Raw genomic sequence first — 18,662 nt, forward strand, 5'->3', positions numbered from 1 at the left:
CCCCATTTTGTTAATTTACTACATTTCAGGACACATCAAGTGTTCTTAGAACACATTCAACTTGCCAAAGATCAATACGGACAGCATCCTCAGAACACCCCCATTTTGTTAATTTACGAACATTTAAAGGACACCACAAGTGTTCTTAGAACACATTCAACTTGCCATTGAACAATACGAACAGCGTCCTCAGAACACCCCCATTTTGTTTATTTATGAACATTTCAGGACACCACAAGTGTTCTTAGAACACATTCAACTTGCCAAAGAACAGTACGGACAGCGTCCTCAGAACACCCCCATTTTGTTAATTTACGAACATTTAACGTACACCACGAGTGTTCTTAGAACACTTTCAACTTGCCACCGAACAATAAGGACAGCGTCCTGAGTACACCCCCATTTTGTTAATTTACGAACATTTCAGGACACCGCAAGTGTTCTTAGAACACTTTCAACTTGCCACCGAACAATAAGGACAGCGTCCTGAGTACACCCCCATTTTGTTAATTTACGAACATTTCAGGACACCGCAAGTGTTCTTAGAACACATTCAACTTGCCAAAGAACAATACGGACAGCGTCCTCAGAACACGCCCATTTTGTTCATTTACGAACATTTAACGTACACCACGAGTGTTCTTAGAACACTTTCAACTTGCCACCGAACAATAAGGACAGCGTCCTGAGTACACCCCCATTTTGTTAATTTACGAACATTTCAGGACACCGCAAGTGTTCTTACAACACATTCAACTTGCCAAAGAACAATACGGACAGCGTTCTCAGAACACCCCCATTTTGTTAATTTACAAACATTTTAGGACACCGCAAGTGTTCTTGGAACAAATGTAACTTGCCAGAGAACAATACGGACAGCGTCCTCAGACCACCCCCATTTTGTTAATTTACGAACATTTAACGTACACCACGAGTGTTCTTAGAACACTTTCAACTTGCCACCGAACAATAAGGACAGCGTCCTGAGTACACCCCCATTTTGTTAATTTACGAACATTTCAGGACACCGCAAGTGTTCTTAGAACACTTTCAACTTGCCACCGAACAATAAGGACAGCGTCCTGAGTACACCCCCATTTTGTTAATTTACGAACATTTCAGGACACCGCAAGTGTTCTTAGAACACATTCAACTTGCCAAAGAACAATACGGACAGCGTCCTCAGAACACGCCCATTTTGTTCATTTACGAACATTTAACAGACTCCACGAGTGTTCTTAGAACACTTTCAACTTGCCAGAGAACAATATGGACCGCGTCCTGAGGACACCCCCATTTTGTTTATTTATGAACATTTAAAGGACACCAGAATTGTTCTTAGAACACTTTCAGCTTGCCATTGAAAAATACGAACAGCGTCCTCAGAACACCCCCATTTTGTTTATTTATGAACATTTCAGGACACCGCAAGTGTTCTTAGAACACATTCAACTTGCCAGCGAACAATACGGACAGCGTCATCAGGACACCCCCATTTAACATTTCAGGACACCGCGAGTGTTCATAGAACACTTTCAACTTGCCAGAGAACAATACGGACAGCCTCCTCAGGACACCCCCCTTTTGTTTATTTACGAACATTTCAGGACACCTCGAGTGCTCTTAGAACACATTCAACTTGCCAGCGAACAGTATGGACAGCGTCCTCAGAACACCCCCATTTTGTTAATTTACGAACATTTAACGTACACCAGGAGTGTTCTTAGAACACTTAAAACTTGCCACCGAACTATAAGGACAGCGTCCTGAGTACACCCCCATTTTGTTCATTTACGAACATTTCAGGACACCGCGAGTGTTCTTAGAACACATTCAACTTGCCAGCGAACAATACGGACAGCGTCCTCAGGACAGCCCCATTTAACATTTCAGGACACCGCAAGTGTTCTTAGAACACATTCAACTTGCCAAAGAACAATACGGACAGCATCCTCAGAACACCCCCATTTTGTTAATTTACGAACATTTAAAGGACACCACAAGTGTTCTTAGAACACATTCAACTTGCCATTGAACAATACGAACAGCGTCCTCAGAACACCCCCATTTTGTTTATTTATGAACATTTCAGGACACCGCAAGTGTTCTTAGAACACATTCAACTTGCCAAAGAACAGTACGGACAGCGTCCTCAGAACACCCCCATTTTGTTAATTTACGAACATTTAACGTACACCACGAGTGTTCTTAGAACACTTTCAACTTGCCACCGAACAATAAGGACAGCGTCCTGAGTACACCCCCATTTTGTTAATTTACGAACATTTCAGGACACCGCAAGTGTTCTTAGAACACATTCAACTTGCCAAAGAACAATACGGACAGCGTCCTCAGAACACGCCCATTTTGTTCATTTACGAACATTTAACGGACACCACGAGTGTTCTTAGAACACTTTCAACTTGCCAGAGAACAATATGGACCGCGTCCTGAGGACACCCCCATTTTGTTTATTTATGAACATTTAAAGGACACCAGAATTGTTCTTACAACACTTTCAGCTTGCCATTGAAAAATACGAACAGCGTCCTCAGAACACCCCCATTTTGTTTATTTATGAACATTTCAGGACACCGCAAGTGTTCTTAGAACACATTCAACTTGCCAGCGAACAATACGGACAGCGTCATCAGGACACCCCCATTTAACATTTCAGGACACCGCGAGTGTTCATAGAACACTTTCAACTTGCCAGAGAACAATACGGACAGCCTCCTCAGGACACCCCCCTTTTGTTTATTTACGAACATTTCAGGACACCTCGAGTGCTCTTAGAACACATTCAACTTGCCAGCGAACAGTACGGACAGCGTCCTCAGAACACCCCCATTTTGTTAATTTACGAACATTTAACGTACACCACGAGTGTTCTTAGAACACTTACAACTTGCCACCGAACTATAAGGACAGCGTCCTGAGTACACCCCCATTTTGTTCATTTACGAACATTTCAGGACACCGCGAGTGTTCTTAGAACACATTCAACTTGCCAGCGAACAATACGGACAGCGTCCTCAGGACAGCCCCATTTAACATTTCAGGACACCGCGAGTGTTCATAGAACACTTTCAACTTGCAAGAGAACAATAGGGACAGCCTCCTCAGGACACCCTCGTTTTATTTATTTACAAACATTTCAGGACACCACAAGTGTTCTTAGAACACTTTCAACATGCCAGCGAACAATACGGAGAGCGTTCTCAGAACGCCCCCATTTTGTTAATTTACGAACATTTCAGGACACCGCAAGTGTTCTTAGAACACATTCAACTTGCCAAAGAACAATACGGACAGCGTTCTCAGAACACCCCCATTTTGTTAATTTACAAACATTTTAGGACACCGCAAGTGTTCTTGGAACAAATGTAACATGCCAGAGAACAATACGGACAGCGTCCTCAGAACACCCCCATTTTGTTAATTTACGAACATTTAAAGGACACCACAAGTGTTCTTAGAACACATTCAACTTGCCATTGAACAAAGCGAACAGCGTCCTCAGAACACCCCCATTTTGTTTATTTATGAACATTTCAGGACACCGCAAGTGTTCTTAGAACACATTCAACTTGCCAAAGAACAGTACGGACAGCGTCCTCAGAACACCCCCATTTTGTTAATTTACGAACATTTAACGTACACCACGAGTGTTCTTAGAACACTTTCAACTTGCCACCGAACAATAAGGACAGCGTCCTGAGTACACCCCCATTTTGTTCATTTACGAACATTTCAGGACAGTGCAAGTGTTCTTAGAACACATTCAACTTGCCAAAGAACAATATGGACAGCGTCCTCAGAACATTCTCATTTTGTTTATTTACGAACATTTCAGGACACCGCGAGTGTTCTTAGAACACATTCAACTTGCCAGCAAACAATACGGACAGCGTCCTCAGGACATCCCCATTTAACATTTCAGGACACCGCAAGTGTTCATAGAACACTTTCAATTTGCCAGAGAACAATATGGACAGCCTCCTCAGGACATCCTCATTTTATTTATTTACGAACATTTCAGGACACCACAAGTGTTCTTAGAACACTTTCAACTTGCCAAAGAACAATATGGACAGCGTCCTCAGAACATTCCCATTTTGTTTATTTACGAACATTTCAGGACACCGCGAGTGTTCTTAGAACACATTCAACTTGCCAGCGAACAATACGGACAGCGTCCTCAGGACATCCCCATTTAACATTTCAGGACACCGCAAGTGTTCATAGAACACTTTCAACTTGCCAGAGAACAATATGGACAGCCTCCTCAGGACACCCTCATTTTATTTATTTACGAACATTTCAGGACACCACAAGTGTTCTTAGAACACTTTCAACTTGCCAAAGAACAAAACGGACAGCGTCCTCAGAACACCACCATTTTGTTAATTTACGAACATTTAACGTACACCACGAGTGTTCTTAGAACACTTTCAACTTGCCAGCGAACAACATGGACAGCGTCCTCAGAACGCCCCCCTTTTGTTAATTTACGAACATTTCAGGACACCGCAAGTGTTCTTAGAACACTTTCAACTTGCCATTGAACAATACGAACAGAGTCCTCAGAACACCCCCATTTTGTTAATTTACGAACATTTAACGTACACCACGAGTGTTCTTAGAACACTTTCAACTTGCCACCGAACAATAAGGACAGCGTCCTGAGTACACCCCCATTTTGTTAATTTACGAACATTTCAGGACACCGCAAGTGTTCTTAGAACACATTCAACTTGCCAAAGAACAATATGGACCGCGTCCTGAGGACACCCCCATTTTGTTTATTTATGAACATTTAAAGGACACCACAAGTGTTCTTAGAACACTTTCAACTTGCCATTGAACAATACGAACAGCGTCCTCAGAACACCCCCATTTTGTTAATTTACGAACATTTAACGTACACCACGAGTGTTCTTAGAACACTTTCTCCTTGCCAGCGAACAATACGGACAGCGTCCTCAGAACACCCCCATTTTGTTAATTTACGAACATTTCAGGACACCACGATGTTCTTAGAACACATTCAACTTGCCAGCGAACAATACGGACAGCGTCCTCAGGACAGCCCCATTTAACATTTCAGGACACCGCGAGTGTTCATAGAACACTTTCAACTTGGCAGAGAACAATACGGACAGCCTCCTCAGGACACCCTTATTTTATTTATTTACAAACATTTCAGGACACCACAAGTGTTCTTAGAACACTTTCAACTTGCCAAAGAGCAATACGGACAGCGTCCTCAGAACACCCCCATTTTGTTAATTTACGAACATTTAAAGGACACCACGAGTGTTCTTAGAACACTTTCAACTTTCCAGAGAACAATATGGACCGCGTCCTGAGGACACCCCCATTTTGTTTATTTATGAACATTTAAAGGACACCAGAATTGTTCTTAGAACACTTTCAGCTTGCCATTGAAAAATACGAACAGCGTCCTCAGAACACCCCCATTTTGTTTATTTATAAACATTTCAGGACACCGCAAGTGTTCTTAGAACAAATTCAACTTGCCAGCGAACAATACGGACAGCGTCATCAGGACACCCCCATTTAACATTTCAGGACACCGCAAGTGTTCATAGAACACTTTCAACTTGCCAGAGAACAATACGGACAGCCTCCTCAGGACACCCCCCTTTTGTTTATTTACGAACATTTCAGGACACCTCGAGTGCTCTTAGAACACATTCAACTTGCCAGCGAACAGTACGGACAGCGTCCTCAGAACACCCCCATTTTGTTAATTTACGAACATTTAATGTACACCACGAGTGTTCTTAGAACACTTTCAACTTGCCAGCGAACAATCCGGACAGCGTCCTCAGGACAGCCTCATTTAACATTTCAGGACACCGCGAGTGTTCATAGAACACTTTCAACTTGCCAAAGAACAATACGGACAGCGTCCTCAGAACACCCCCATTTTGTTAATTTACGAACATTTAACGTACACCACAGGTGTTCTTAGAACACTTTCAACTTGCCAGCGAACAATACGGAGAGCGTTCTCAGAACGCCCCCATTTTGTTAATTTACAAACATTTCAGGACACCGCAAGTGTTCTTAGAACACATTCAACTTGCCAAAGAACAATACGGACAGCGTCCTCAGAACACCCCCATTTTGTTAATTTACAAACATTTTAGGACACCGCAAGTGTTCTTGGAACAAATGTAACTTGCCAGAGAACAATACGGACAGCGTCCTCAGAACACCCCCATTTTGTTAATTTACGAACATTTAAAGGACACCACAAGTGTTCTTAGAACACATTCAACTTGCCATTGCACAATACGAACAGCGTCCTCAGAACACCCCCATTTTGTTTATTTATGAACATTTCAGGACACCGCAAGTGTTCTTAGAACACATTCAACTTGCCAAAGAACAGTACGGACAGCGTCCTCAGAACACCCCCATTTTGTTAATTTACGAACATTTAACGTACACCACGAGTGTTCTTAGAACACTTTCAACTTGCCACCGAACAATAAGGACAGCGTCCTGAGTACACCCCCATTTTGTTCATTTACGAACATTTCAGGACACTGCAAGTGTTCTTAGAACACATTCAACTTGCCAAAGAACAATATGGACAGCGTCCTCAGAACATTCCCATTTTGTTTATTTACGAACATTTCAGGACACCGCGAGTGTTCTTAGAACACATTCAACTTGCCAGCGAACAATACGGACAGCGTCCTCAGGACATCCCCATTTAACATTTCAGGACACCGCAAGTGTTCATAGAACACTTTCAACTTGCCAGAGAACAATATGGACAGCCTCCTCAGGACACCCTCATTTTATTTATTTACGAACATTTCAGGACACCACAAGTGTTCTTAGAACACTTTCAACTTGCCAAAGAACAATATGGACAGCGTCCTCAGAACATTCCCATTTTGTTTATTTACGAACATTTCAGGACACCGCGAGTGTTCTTAGAACACATTCAACTTGCCAGCGAACAATACGGACAGCGTCCTCAGGACATCCCCATTTAACATTTCAGGACACCGCAAGTGTTCATAGAACACTTTCAACTTGCCAGAGAACAATATGGACAGCCTCCTCAGGACACCCTCATTTTATTTATTCACGAACATTTCAGGACACCGCGAGTGTTCTTAGAACACATTCAACTTGCCAGCGAACAATACGGACAGCGTCCTCAGGACATCCCCATTTAACATTTCAGGACACCGCAAGTGTTCATAGAACACTTTCAACTTGCCAGAGAACAATATGGACAGCCTCCTCAGGACACCCTCATTTTATTTATTTACGAACATTTCAGGACACCACAAGTGTTCTTAGAACACTTTCAACTTGCCAAAGAACAATATGGACAGCGTCCTCAGAACATTCCCATTTTGTTTATTTACGAACATTTCAGGACACCGCGAGTGTTCTTAGAACACATTCAACTTGCCAGCGAACAATACGGACAGCGTCCTCAGGACATCCCCATTTCACATTTCAGGACACCGCGAGTGTTCATAGAACACTTTCAACTTGCCAAAGAACAATACGGACAGCGTCCTCAGAACACCACCATTTTGTTAATTTACGAACATTTAACGTACACCACGAGTGTTCTTAGAACACTTTCAACTTGTAAGCGAACAATATGGACAGCGTCCTCAGAACGCCCCCCTTTTGTTAATTTACGAACATTTCAGGACACCGCAAGTGTTCTTAGAACACATTCAATTTGCCAAAGAACAATACGGACAGCGTCCTCAGAAAACCCCCATTTTGTTAATTTACAAACATTTCAGGACACCGCAAGTGTTCTTGGAACAAATGTAACTTGCCAGAGAACAATATGGACAGCGTCCTCAGAACACCCCCTTTTTGTTAATTTACGAACATTTAAAGGACACCACAAGTGTTCTTAGAACACTTTCAACTTGCCATTGAACAATACGAACAGCGCCCTCAGAACACCCCCATTTTGTTAATTTATCAACATTTCAGGACACCGCAAGTGTTCTTAGAACACATTCAACTTGTCAAAGAACAGTACGGACAGCGTCCTCAGAACACCCCCATTTTGTTAATTTACGAACATTTAACGTACACCACGAGTGTTCTTAGAACACTTTCAACTTGCCACCGAACAATAAGGACAGAGTCCTGAGCACACCCCCATTTTGTTAATTTACGAACATTTCAGGACACCGCAAGTGTTCTTAGAACACATTCAACTTGCCAAAGAACAATATGGACCGCGTCCTGAGGACACCCCCATTTTGTTTATTTATGAACATTTAAAGGACACCACAAGTGTTCTTAGAACACTTTCAACTTGCCATTGAACAATACGAACAGCGTCCTCAGAACACCCCCATTTTGTTAATTTACGAACATTTAACGTAAACCACGAGTGTTCTTAGAACACTTTCTCCTTGCCAGCGAACAATACGGACAGCGTCCTCAGAACACCCCCATTTTGTTAATTTACGAACATTTCAGGACACCACGATGTTCTTAGAACACATTCAACTTGCCAGCGAACAATACGGACAGCGTCCTCAGGACAGCCCCATTTAACATTACAGGACACCGCGAGTGTTCATAGAACACTTTCAACTTGGCAGAGAACAATACGGACAGCCTCCTCAGGACACCCTCATTTTATTTATTTACAAACATTTCAGGACACCACAAGTGTTCTTAGAACACTTTCAACTTGCCAAAGAGCAATACGGAGAGCGTCCTCAGAACACCCCAATTTTGTTAATTTACGAACATTTAACGTACACCACAAGTGTTCTTAGAACACTTTCAACTTGCCAGCGAACAAAATGGAGAGCGTCCTCAGAACGCCCCCATTTTGTTAATTTACTACATTTCAGGACACATCAAGTGTTCTTAGAACACATTCAACTTGCCAAAGAACAATACGGACAGCATCCTCAGAACACTACCATTTTGTTAATTTACGAACATTTAAAGGACACCACAAGTGTTCTTAGAACACATTCAACTTGCCATTGAACAATACGAACAGCGTCCTCAGAACACCCCCATTTTGTTTATTTATGAACATTTCAGGACACCGCAAGTGTTCTTAGAACACATTCAACTTGCCAAAGAACAGTACGGACAGCGTCCTCAGAACACCCCCATTTTGTTAATTTACGAACATTTAACGTACACCACGAGTGTTCTTAGAACACTTTCAACTTGCCACCGAACAATAAGGACAGCGTCCTGAGTACACCCCCATTTTGTTAATTTACGAACATTTCAGGACACCGCAAGTGTTCTTAGAACACATTCAACTTGCCAAAGAACAATACAGACAGCATCCTCAGAACACCCCCATTTTGTTCATTTATGAACATTTAACGGACACCACAAGTGTTCTCAGAACACTTTCAACTTGCCAGAGAACAATATGGACCGCGTCCTGAGGACACCCCCATTTTGTTTATTTATGAACATTTAAAGGACACCACAAGTGTTCTTAGAACACTTTCAACTTGCCATTGAACAATACGAACAGCGTCCTCAGAACACCCCCATTTTGTTAATTTACGAACATTTCAGGACACCGCAAGTGTTCTTAGAACACATTCAACTTGCCAAAGAACAATACGGACAGCGTCCTCAGAACACCCCATTTTGTTTATTTACGAACATTTCAGGACACCACGATGTTCTTAGAACACATTCAACTTGCCAGCGAACAATACGGACAGCGTCCTCAGGACAGCCCCATTTAACATTTCAGGACACCGCGAGTGTTCATAGAACACTTTCAACTTGGCAGAGAACAATACGGACAGCCTCCTCAGGACACCCTCATTTTATTTATTTACAAACATTTCAGGACACCACAAGTGTTCTTAGAACACTTTCAACTCGCCAAAGAGCAATACGGACAGCGTCCTCAGAGCACCCCCATTTTGTTAATTTACGAACATTTAACGTACACCACGAGTGTTCTTAGAACACTTTCAACTTGTCAGCGAAAAATATGGAGAGCGTCCTCAGAACGCCCCCATTTTGTTAATTTACTACATTTCAGGACACATCAAGTGTTCTTAGAACACATTCAACTTGCCAAAGAACAATACGGACAGCATCCTCAGAACACCCCCATTTTGTTAATTTACGAACATTTAAAGGACACCACAAGTGTTCTTAGAACACATTCAACTTGCCATTGAACAATACGAACAGCGTCCTCAGAACACCCCCATTTTGTTTATTTATGAACATTTCAGGACACCGCAAGTGTTCTTAGAACACATTCAACTTGCCAAAGAACAGTACGGACAGCGTCCTCAGAACACCCCCATTTTGTTAATTTACGAACATTTAACGTACACCACGAGTGTTCTTAGAACACTTTCAACTTGCCACCGAACAATAAGGACAGCGTCCTGAGTACACCCCCATTTTGTTAATTTACGAACATTTCAGGACACCGCAAGTGTTCTTAGAACACATTCAACTTGCCAAAGAACAATACGGACAGCGTCCTCAGAACACGCCCATTTTGTTCATTTACGAACATTTAACGGACACCACGAGTGTTCTTAGAACACTTTCAACTTGCCAGAGAACAATATGGACCGCGTCCTGAGGACACCCCCATTTTGTTTATTTATGAACATTTAAAGGACACCAGAATTGTTCTTACAACACTTTCAGCTTGCCATTGAAAAATACGAACAGCGTCCTCAGAACACCCCCATTTTGTTTATTTATGAACATTTCAGGACACCGCAAGTGTTCTTAGAACACATTCAACTTGCCAGCGAACAATACGGACAGCGTCATCAGGACACCCCCATTTAACATTTCAGGACACCGCGAGTGTTCATAGAACACTTTCAACTTGCCAGAGAACAATACGGACAGCCTCCTCAGGACACCCCCCTTTTGTTTATTTACGAACATTTCAGGACACCTCGAGTGCTCTTAGAACACATTCAACTTGCCAGCGAACAGTACGGACAGCGTCCTCAGAACACCCCCATTTTGTTAATTTACGAACATTTAACGTACACCACGAGTGTTCTTAGAACACTTACAACTTGCCACCGAACTATAAGGACAGCGTCCTGAGTACACCCCCATTTTGTTCATTTACGAACATTTCAGGACACCGCGAGTGTTCTTAGAACACATTCAACTTGCCAGCGAACAATACGGACAGCGTCCTCAGGACAGCCCCATTTAACATTTCAGGACACCGCGAGTGTTCATAGAACACTTTCAACTTGCAAGAGAACAATAGGGACAGCCTCCTCAGGACACCCTCGTTTTATTTATTTACAAACATTTCAGGACACCACAAGTGTTCTTAGAACACTTTCAACATGCCAGCGAACAATACGGAGAGCGTTCTCAGAACGCCCCCATTTTGTTAATTTACGAACATTTCAGGACACCGCAAGTGTTCTTAGAACACATTCAACTTGCCAAAGAACAATACGGACAGCGTTCTCAGAACACCCCCATTTTGTTAATTTACAAACATTTTAGGACACCGCAAGTGTTCTTGGAACAAATGTAACATGCCAGAGAACAATACGGACAGCGTCCTCAGAACACCCCCATTTTGTTAATTTACGAACATTTAAAGGACACCACAAGTGTTCTTAGAACACATTCAACTTGCCATTGAACAATGCGAACAGCGTCCTCAGAACACCCCCATTTTGTTTATTTATGAACATTTCAGGACACCGCAAGTGTTCTTAGAACACATTCAACTTGCCAAAGAACAGTACGGACAGCGTCCTCAGAACACCCCCATTTTGTTAATTTACGAACATTTAACGTACACCACGAGTGTTCTTAGAACACTTTCAACTTGCCACCGAACAATAAGGACAGCGTCCTGAGTACACCCCCATTTTGTTCATTTACGAACATTTCAGGACAGTGCAAGTGTTCTTAGAACACATTCAACTTGCCAAAGAACAATATGGACAGCGTCCTCAGAACATTCTCATTTTGTTTATTTACGAACATTTCAGGACACCGCGAGTGTTCTTAGAACACATTCAACTTGCCAGCAAACAATACGGACAGCGTCCTCAGGACATCCCCATTTAACATTTCAGGACACCGCAAGTGTTCATAGAACACTTTCAATTTGCCAGAGAACAATATGGACAGCCTCCTCAGGACATCCTCATTTTATTTATTTACGAACATTTCAGGACACCACAAGTGTTCTTAGAACACTTTCAACTTGCCAAAGAACAATATGGACAGCGTCCTCAGAACATTCCCATTTTGTTTATTTACGAACATTTCAGGACACCGCGAGTGTTCTTAGAACACATTCAACTTGCCAGCGAACAATACGGACAGCGTCCTCAGGACATCCCCATTTAACATTTCAGGACACCGCAAGTGTTCATAGAACACTTTCAACTTGCCAGAGAACAATATGGACAGCCTCCTCAGGACACCCTCATTTTATTTATTTACGAACATTTCAGGACACCACAAGTGTTCTTAGAACACTTTCAACTTGCCAAAGAACAAAACGGACAGCGTCCTCAGAACACCACCATTTTGTTAATTTACGAACATTTAACGTACACCACGAGTGTTCTTAGAACACTTTCAACTTGCCAGCGAACAACATGGACAGCGTCCTCAGAACGCCCCCCTTTTGTTAATTTACGAACATTTCAGGACACCGCAAGTGTTCTTAGAACACTTTCAACTTGCCATTGAACAATACGAACAGAGTCCTCAGAACACCCCCATTTTGTTAATTTACGAACATTTAACGTACACCACGAGTGTTCTTAGAACACTTTCAACTTGCCACCGAACAATAAGGACAGCGTCCTGAGTACACCCCCATTTTGTTAATTTACGAACATTTCAGGACACCGCAAGTGTTCTTAGAACACATTCAACTTGCCAAAGAACAATATGGACCGCGTCCTGAGGACACCCCCATTTTGTTTATTTATGAACATTTAAAGGACACCACAAGTGTTCTTAGAACACTTTCAACTTGCCATTGAACAATACGAACAGCGTCCTCAGAACACCCCCATTTTGTTAATTTACGAACATTTAACGTACACCACGAGTGTTCTTAGAACACTTTCTCCTTGCCAGCGAACAATACGGACAGCGTCCTCAGAACACCCCCATTTTGTTAATTTACGAACATTTCAGGACACCACGATGTTCTTAGAACACATTCAACTTGCCAGCGAACAATACGGACAGCGTCCTCAGGACAGCCCCATTTAACATTTCAGGACACCGCGAGTGTTCATAGAACACTTTCAACTTGGCAGAGAACAATACGGACAGCCTCCTCAGGACACCCTTATTTTATTTATTTACAAACATTTCAGGACACCACAAGTGTTCTTAGAACACTTTCAACTTGCCAAAGAGCAATACGGACAGCGTCCTCAGAACACCCCCATTTTGTTAATTTACGAACATTTAAAGGACACCACGAGTGTTCTTAGAACACTTTCAACTTTCCAGAGAACAATATGGACCGCGTCCTGAGGACACCCCCATTTTGTTTATTTATGAACATTTAAAGGACACCAGAATTGTTCTTAGAACACTTTCAGCTTGCCATTGAAAAATACGAACAGCGTCCTCAGAACACCCCCATTTTGTTTATTTATAAACATTTCAGGACACCGCAAGTGTTCTTAGAACAAATTCAACTTGCCAGCGAACAATACGGACAGCGTCATCAGGACACCCCCATTTAACATTTCAGGACACCGCAAGTGTTCATAGAACACTTTCAACTTGCCAGAGAACAATACGGACAGCCTCCTCAGGACACCCCCCTTTTGTTTATTTACGAACATTTCAGGACACCTCGAGTGCTCTTAGAACACATTCAACTTGCCAGCGAACAGTACGGACAGCGTCCTCAGAACACCCCCATTTTGTTAATTTACGAACATTTAATGTACACCACGAGTGTTCTTAGAACACTTTCAACTTGCCAGCGAACAATCCGGACAGCGTCCTCAGGACAGCCTCATTTAACATTTCAGGACACCGCGAGTGTTCATAGAACACTTTCAACTTGCCAAAGAACAATACGGACAGCGTCCTCAGAACACCCCCATTTTGTTAATTTACGAACATTTAACGTACACCACAGGTGTTCTTAGAACACTTTCAACTTGCCAGCGAACAATACGGAGAGCGTTCTCAGAACGCCCCCATTTTGTTAATTTACAAACATTTCAGGACACCGCAAGTGTTCTTAGAACACATTCAACTTGCCAAAGAACAATACGGACAGCGTCCTCAGAACACCCCCATTTTGTTAATTTACAAACATTTTAGGACACCGCAAGTGTTCTTGGAACAAATGTAACTTGCCAGAGAACAATACGGACAGCGTCCTCAGAACACCCCCATTTTGTTAATTTACGAACATTTAAAGGACACCACAAGTGTTCTTAGAACACATTCAACTTGCCATTGCACAATACGAACAGCGTCCTCAGAACACCCCCATTTTGTTTATTTATGAACATTTCAGGACACCGCAAGTGTTCTTAGAACACATTCAACTTGCCAAAGAACAGTACGGACAGCGTCCTCAGAACACCCCCATTTTGTTAATTTACGAACATTTAACGTACACCACGAGTGTTCTTAGAACACTTTCAACTTGCCACCGAACAATAAGGACAGCGTCCTGAGTACACCCCCATTTTGTTCATTTACGAACATTTCAGGACACTGCAAGTGTTCTTAGAACACATTCAACTTGCCAAAGAACAATATGGACAGCGTCCTCAGAACATTCCCATTTTGTTTATTTACGAACATTTCAGGACACCGCGAGTGTTCTTAGAACACATTCAACTTGGCAGCGAACAATACGGACAGCGTCCTCAGGACATCCCCATTTAACATTTCAGGACACCGCAAGTGTTCATAGAACACTTTCAACTTGCCAGAGAACAATATGGACAGCCTCCTCAGGACACCCTCATTTTATTTATTTACGAACATTTCAGGACACCACAAGTGTTCTTAGAACACTTTCAACTTGCCAAAGAACAATATGGACAGCGTCCTCAGAACATTCCCATTTTGTTTATTTACGAACATTTCAGGACACCGCGAGTGTTCTTAGAACACATTCAACTTGCCAGCGAACAATACGGACAGCGTCCTCAGGACATCCCCATTTAACATTTCAGGACACCGCAAGTGTTCATAGAACACTTTCAACTTGCCAGAGAACAATATGGACAGCCTCCTCAGGACACCCTCATTTTATTTATTCACGAACATTTCAGGACACCGCGAGTGTTCTTAGAACACATTCAACTTGCCAGCGAACAATACGGACAGCGTCCTCAGGACATCCCCATTTAACATTTCAGGACACCGCAAGTGTTCATAGAACACTTTCAACTTGCCAGAGAACAATATGGACAGCCTCCTCAGGACACCCTCATTTTATTTATTTACGAACATTTCAGGACACCACAAGTGTTCTTAGAACACTTTCAACTTGCCAAAGAACAATATGGACAGCGTCCTCAGAACATTCCCATTTTGTTTATTTACGAACATTTCAGGACACCGCGAGTGTTCTTAGAACACATTCAACTTGCCAGCGAACAATACGGACAGCGTCCTCAGGACATCCCCATTTCACATTTCAGGACACCGCGAGTGTTCATAGAACACTTTCAACTTGCCAAAGAACAATACGGACAGCGTCCTCAGAACACCACCATTTTGTTAATTTACGAACATTTAACGTACACCACGAGTGTTCTTAGAACACTTTCAACTTGTAAGCGAACAATATGGACAGCGTCCTCAGAACGCCCCCCTTTTGTTAATTTACGAACATTTCAGGACACCGCAAGTGTTCTTAGAACACATTCAATTTGCCAAAGAACAATACGGACAGCGTCCTCAGAAAACCCCCATTTTGTTAATTTACAAACATTTCAGGACACCGCAAGTGTTCTTGGAACAAATGTAACTTGCCAGAGAACAATATGGACAGCGTCCTCAGAACACCCCCTTTTTGTTAATTTACGAACATTTAAAGGACACCACAAGTGTTCTTAGAACACTTTCAACTTGCCATTGAACAATACGAACAGCGCCCTCAGAACACCCCCATTTTGTTAATTTATCAACATTTCAGGACACCGCAAGTGTTCTTAGAACACATTCAACTTGTCAAAGAACAGTACGGACAGCGTCCTCAGAACACCCCCATTTTGTTAATTTACGAACATTTAACGTACACCACGAGTGTTCTTAGAACACTTTCAACTTGCCACCGAACAATAAGGACAGAGTCCTGAGCACACCCCCATTTTGTTAATTTACGAACATTTCAGGACACCGCAAGTGTTCTTAGAACACATTCAACTTGCCAAAGAACAATATGGACGCGTCCTGAGGACACCCCCATTTTGTTTATTTATGAACATTTAAAGGACACCACAAGTGTTCTTAGAACACTTTCAACTTGCCATTGAACAATACGAACAGCGTCCTCAGAACACCCCCATTTTGTTAATTTACGAACATTTAACGTAAACCACGAGTGTTCTTAGAACACTTTCTCCTTGCCAGCGAACAATACGGACAGCGTCCTCAGAACACCCCCATTTTGTTAATTTACGAACATTTCAGGACACCACGATGTTCTTAGAACACATTCAACTTGCCAGCGAACAATACGGACAGCGTCCTCAGGACAGCCCCATTTAACATTACAGGACACCGCGAGTGTTCATAGAACACTTTCAACTTGGCAGAGAACAATACGGACAGCCTCCTCAGGACACCCTCATTTTATTTATTTACAAACATTTCAGGACACCACAAGTGTTCTTAGAACACTTTCAACTTGCCAAAGAGCAATACGGAGAGCGTCCTCAGAACACCCCAATTTTGTTAATTTACGAACATTTAACGTACACCACAAGTGTTCTTAGAACACTTTCAACTTGCCAGCGAACAAAATGGAGAGCGTCCTCAGAACGCCCCCATTTTGTTAATTTACTACATTTCAGGACACATCAAGTGTTCTTAGAACACATTCAACTTGCCAAAGAACAATACGGACAGCATCCTCAGAACACTACCATTTTGTTAATTTACGAACATTTAAAGGACACCACAAGTGTTCTTAGAACACATTCAACTTGCCATTGAACAATACGAACAGCGTCCTCAGAACACCCCCATTTTGTTTATTTATGAACATTTCAGGACACCGCAAGTGTTCTTAGAACACATTCAACTTGCCAAAGAACAGTACGGACAGCGTCCTCAGAACACCCCCATTTTGTTAATTTACGAACATTTAACGTACACCACGAGTGTTCTTAGAACACTTTCAACTTGCCACAGAACAATAAGGACAGCGTCCTGAGTACACCCCCATTTTGTTAATTTACGAACATTTCAGGACACCGCAAGTGTTCTTAGAACACATTCAACTTGCCAAAGAACAATACAGACAGCATCCTCAGAACACCCCCATTTTGTTCATTTATGAACATTTAACGGACACCACAAGTGTTCTCAGAACACTTTCAACTTGCCAGAGAACAATATGGACCGCGTCCTGAGGACACCCCCATTTTGTTTATTTATGAACATTTAAAGGACACCACAAGTGTTCTTAGAACACTTTCAACTTGCCATTGAACAATACGAACAGCGTCCTCAGAACACCCCCATTTTGTTAATTTACGAACATTTCAGGACACCGCAAGTGTTCTTAGAACACATTCAACTTGCCAAAGAACAATACGGACAGCGTCCTCAGAACACCCCATTTTGTTTATTTACGAACATTTCAGGACACCACGATGTTCTTAGAACACATTCAACTTGCCAGCGAACAATACGGACAGCGTCCTCAGGACAGCCCCATTTAACATTTCAGGACACCGCGAGTGTTCATAGAACACTTTCAACTTGGCAGAGAACAATACGGACAGCCTCCTCAGGACACCCTCATTTTATTTATTTACAAACATTTCAGGACACCACAAGTGTTCTTAGAACACTTTCAACTCGCCAAAGAGCAATACGGACAGCGTCCTCAGAGCACCCCCATTTTGTTAATTTACGAACATTTAACGTACACCACGAGTGTTCTTAGAACACTTTCAACTTGTCAGCGAAAAATATGGAGAGCGTCCTCAGAACGCCCCCATTTTGTTAATTTACTACATTTCAGGACACATCAAGTGTTCTTAGAACACATTCAACTTGCCAAAGAACAATACGGACAGCATCCTCAGAACACCCCCATTTTGTTAATTTACGAACATTTAAAGGACACCACAAGTGTTCTTAGAACACATTCAACTTGCCATTGAACAATACGAACAGCGTCCTCAGAACACCCCCATTTTGTTTATTTATGAACATTTCAGGACACCGCAAGTGTTCTTAGAACACATTCAACTTGCCAAAGAACAGTACGGACAGCGTCCTCAGAACACCCCCATTTTGTTAATTTACGAACATTTAACGTACACCACGAGTGTTCTTAGAACACTTTCAACTTGCCACCGAACAATAAGGACAGCGTCCTGAGTACACCCCCATTTTGTTAATTTACGAACATTTCAGGACACCGC

The sequence above is a fragment of the Ambystoma mexicanum genome, chromosome 6q (genome assembly GCF_040938575.1).
Source record: "Ambystoma mexicanum isolate Mex_15411 chromosome 6q, UKY_AmexF1_1, whole genome shotgun sequence".
Classification (NCBI taxonomy): Eukaryota; Metazoa; Chordata; class Amphibia; order Caudata; family Ambystomatidae; genus Ambystoma; species Ambystoma mexicanum.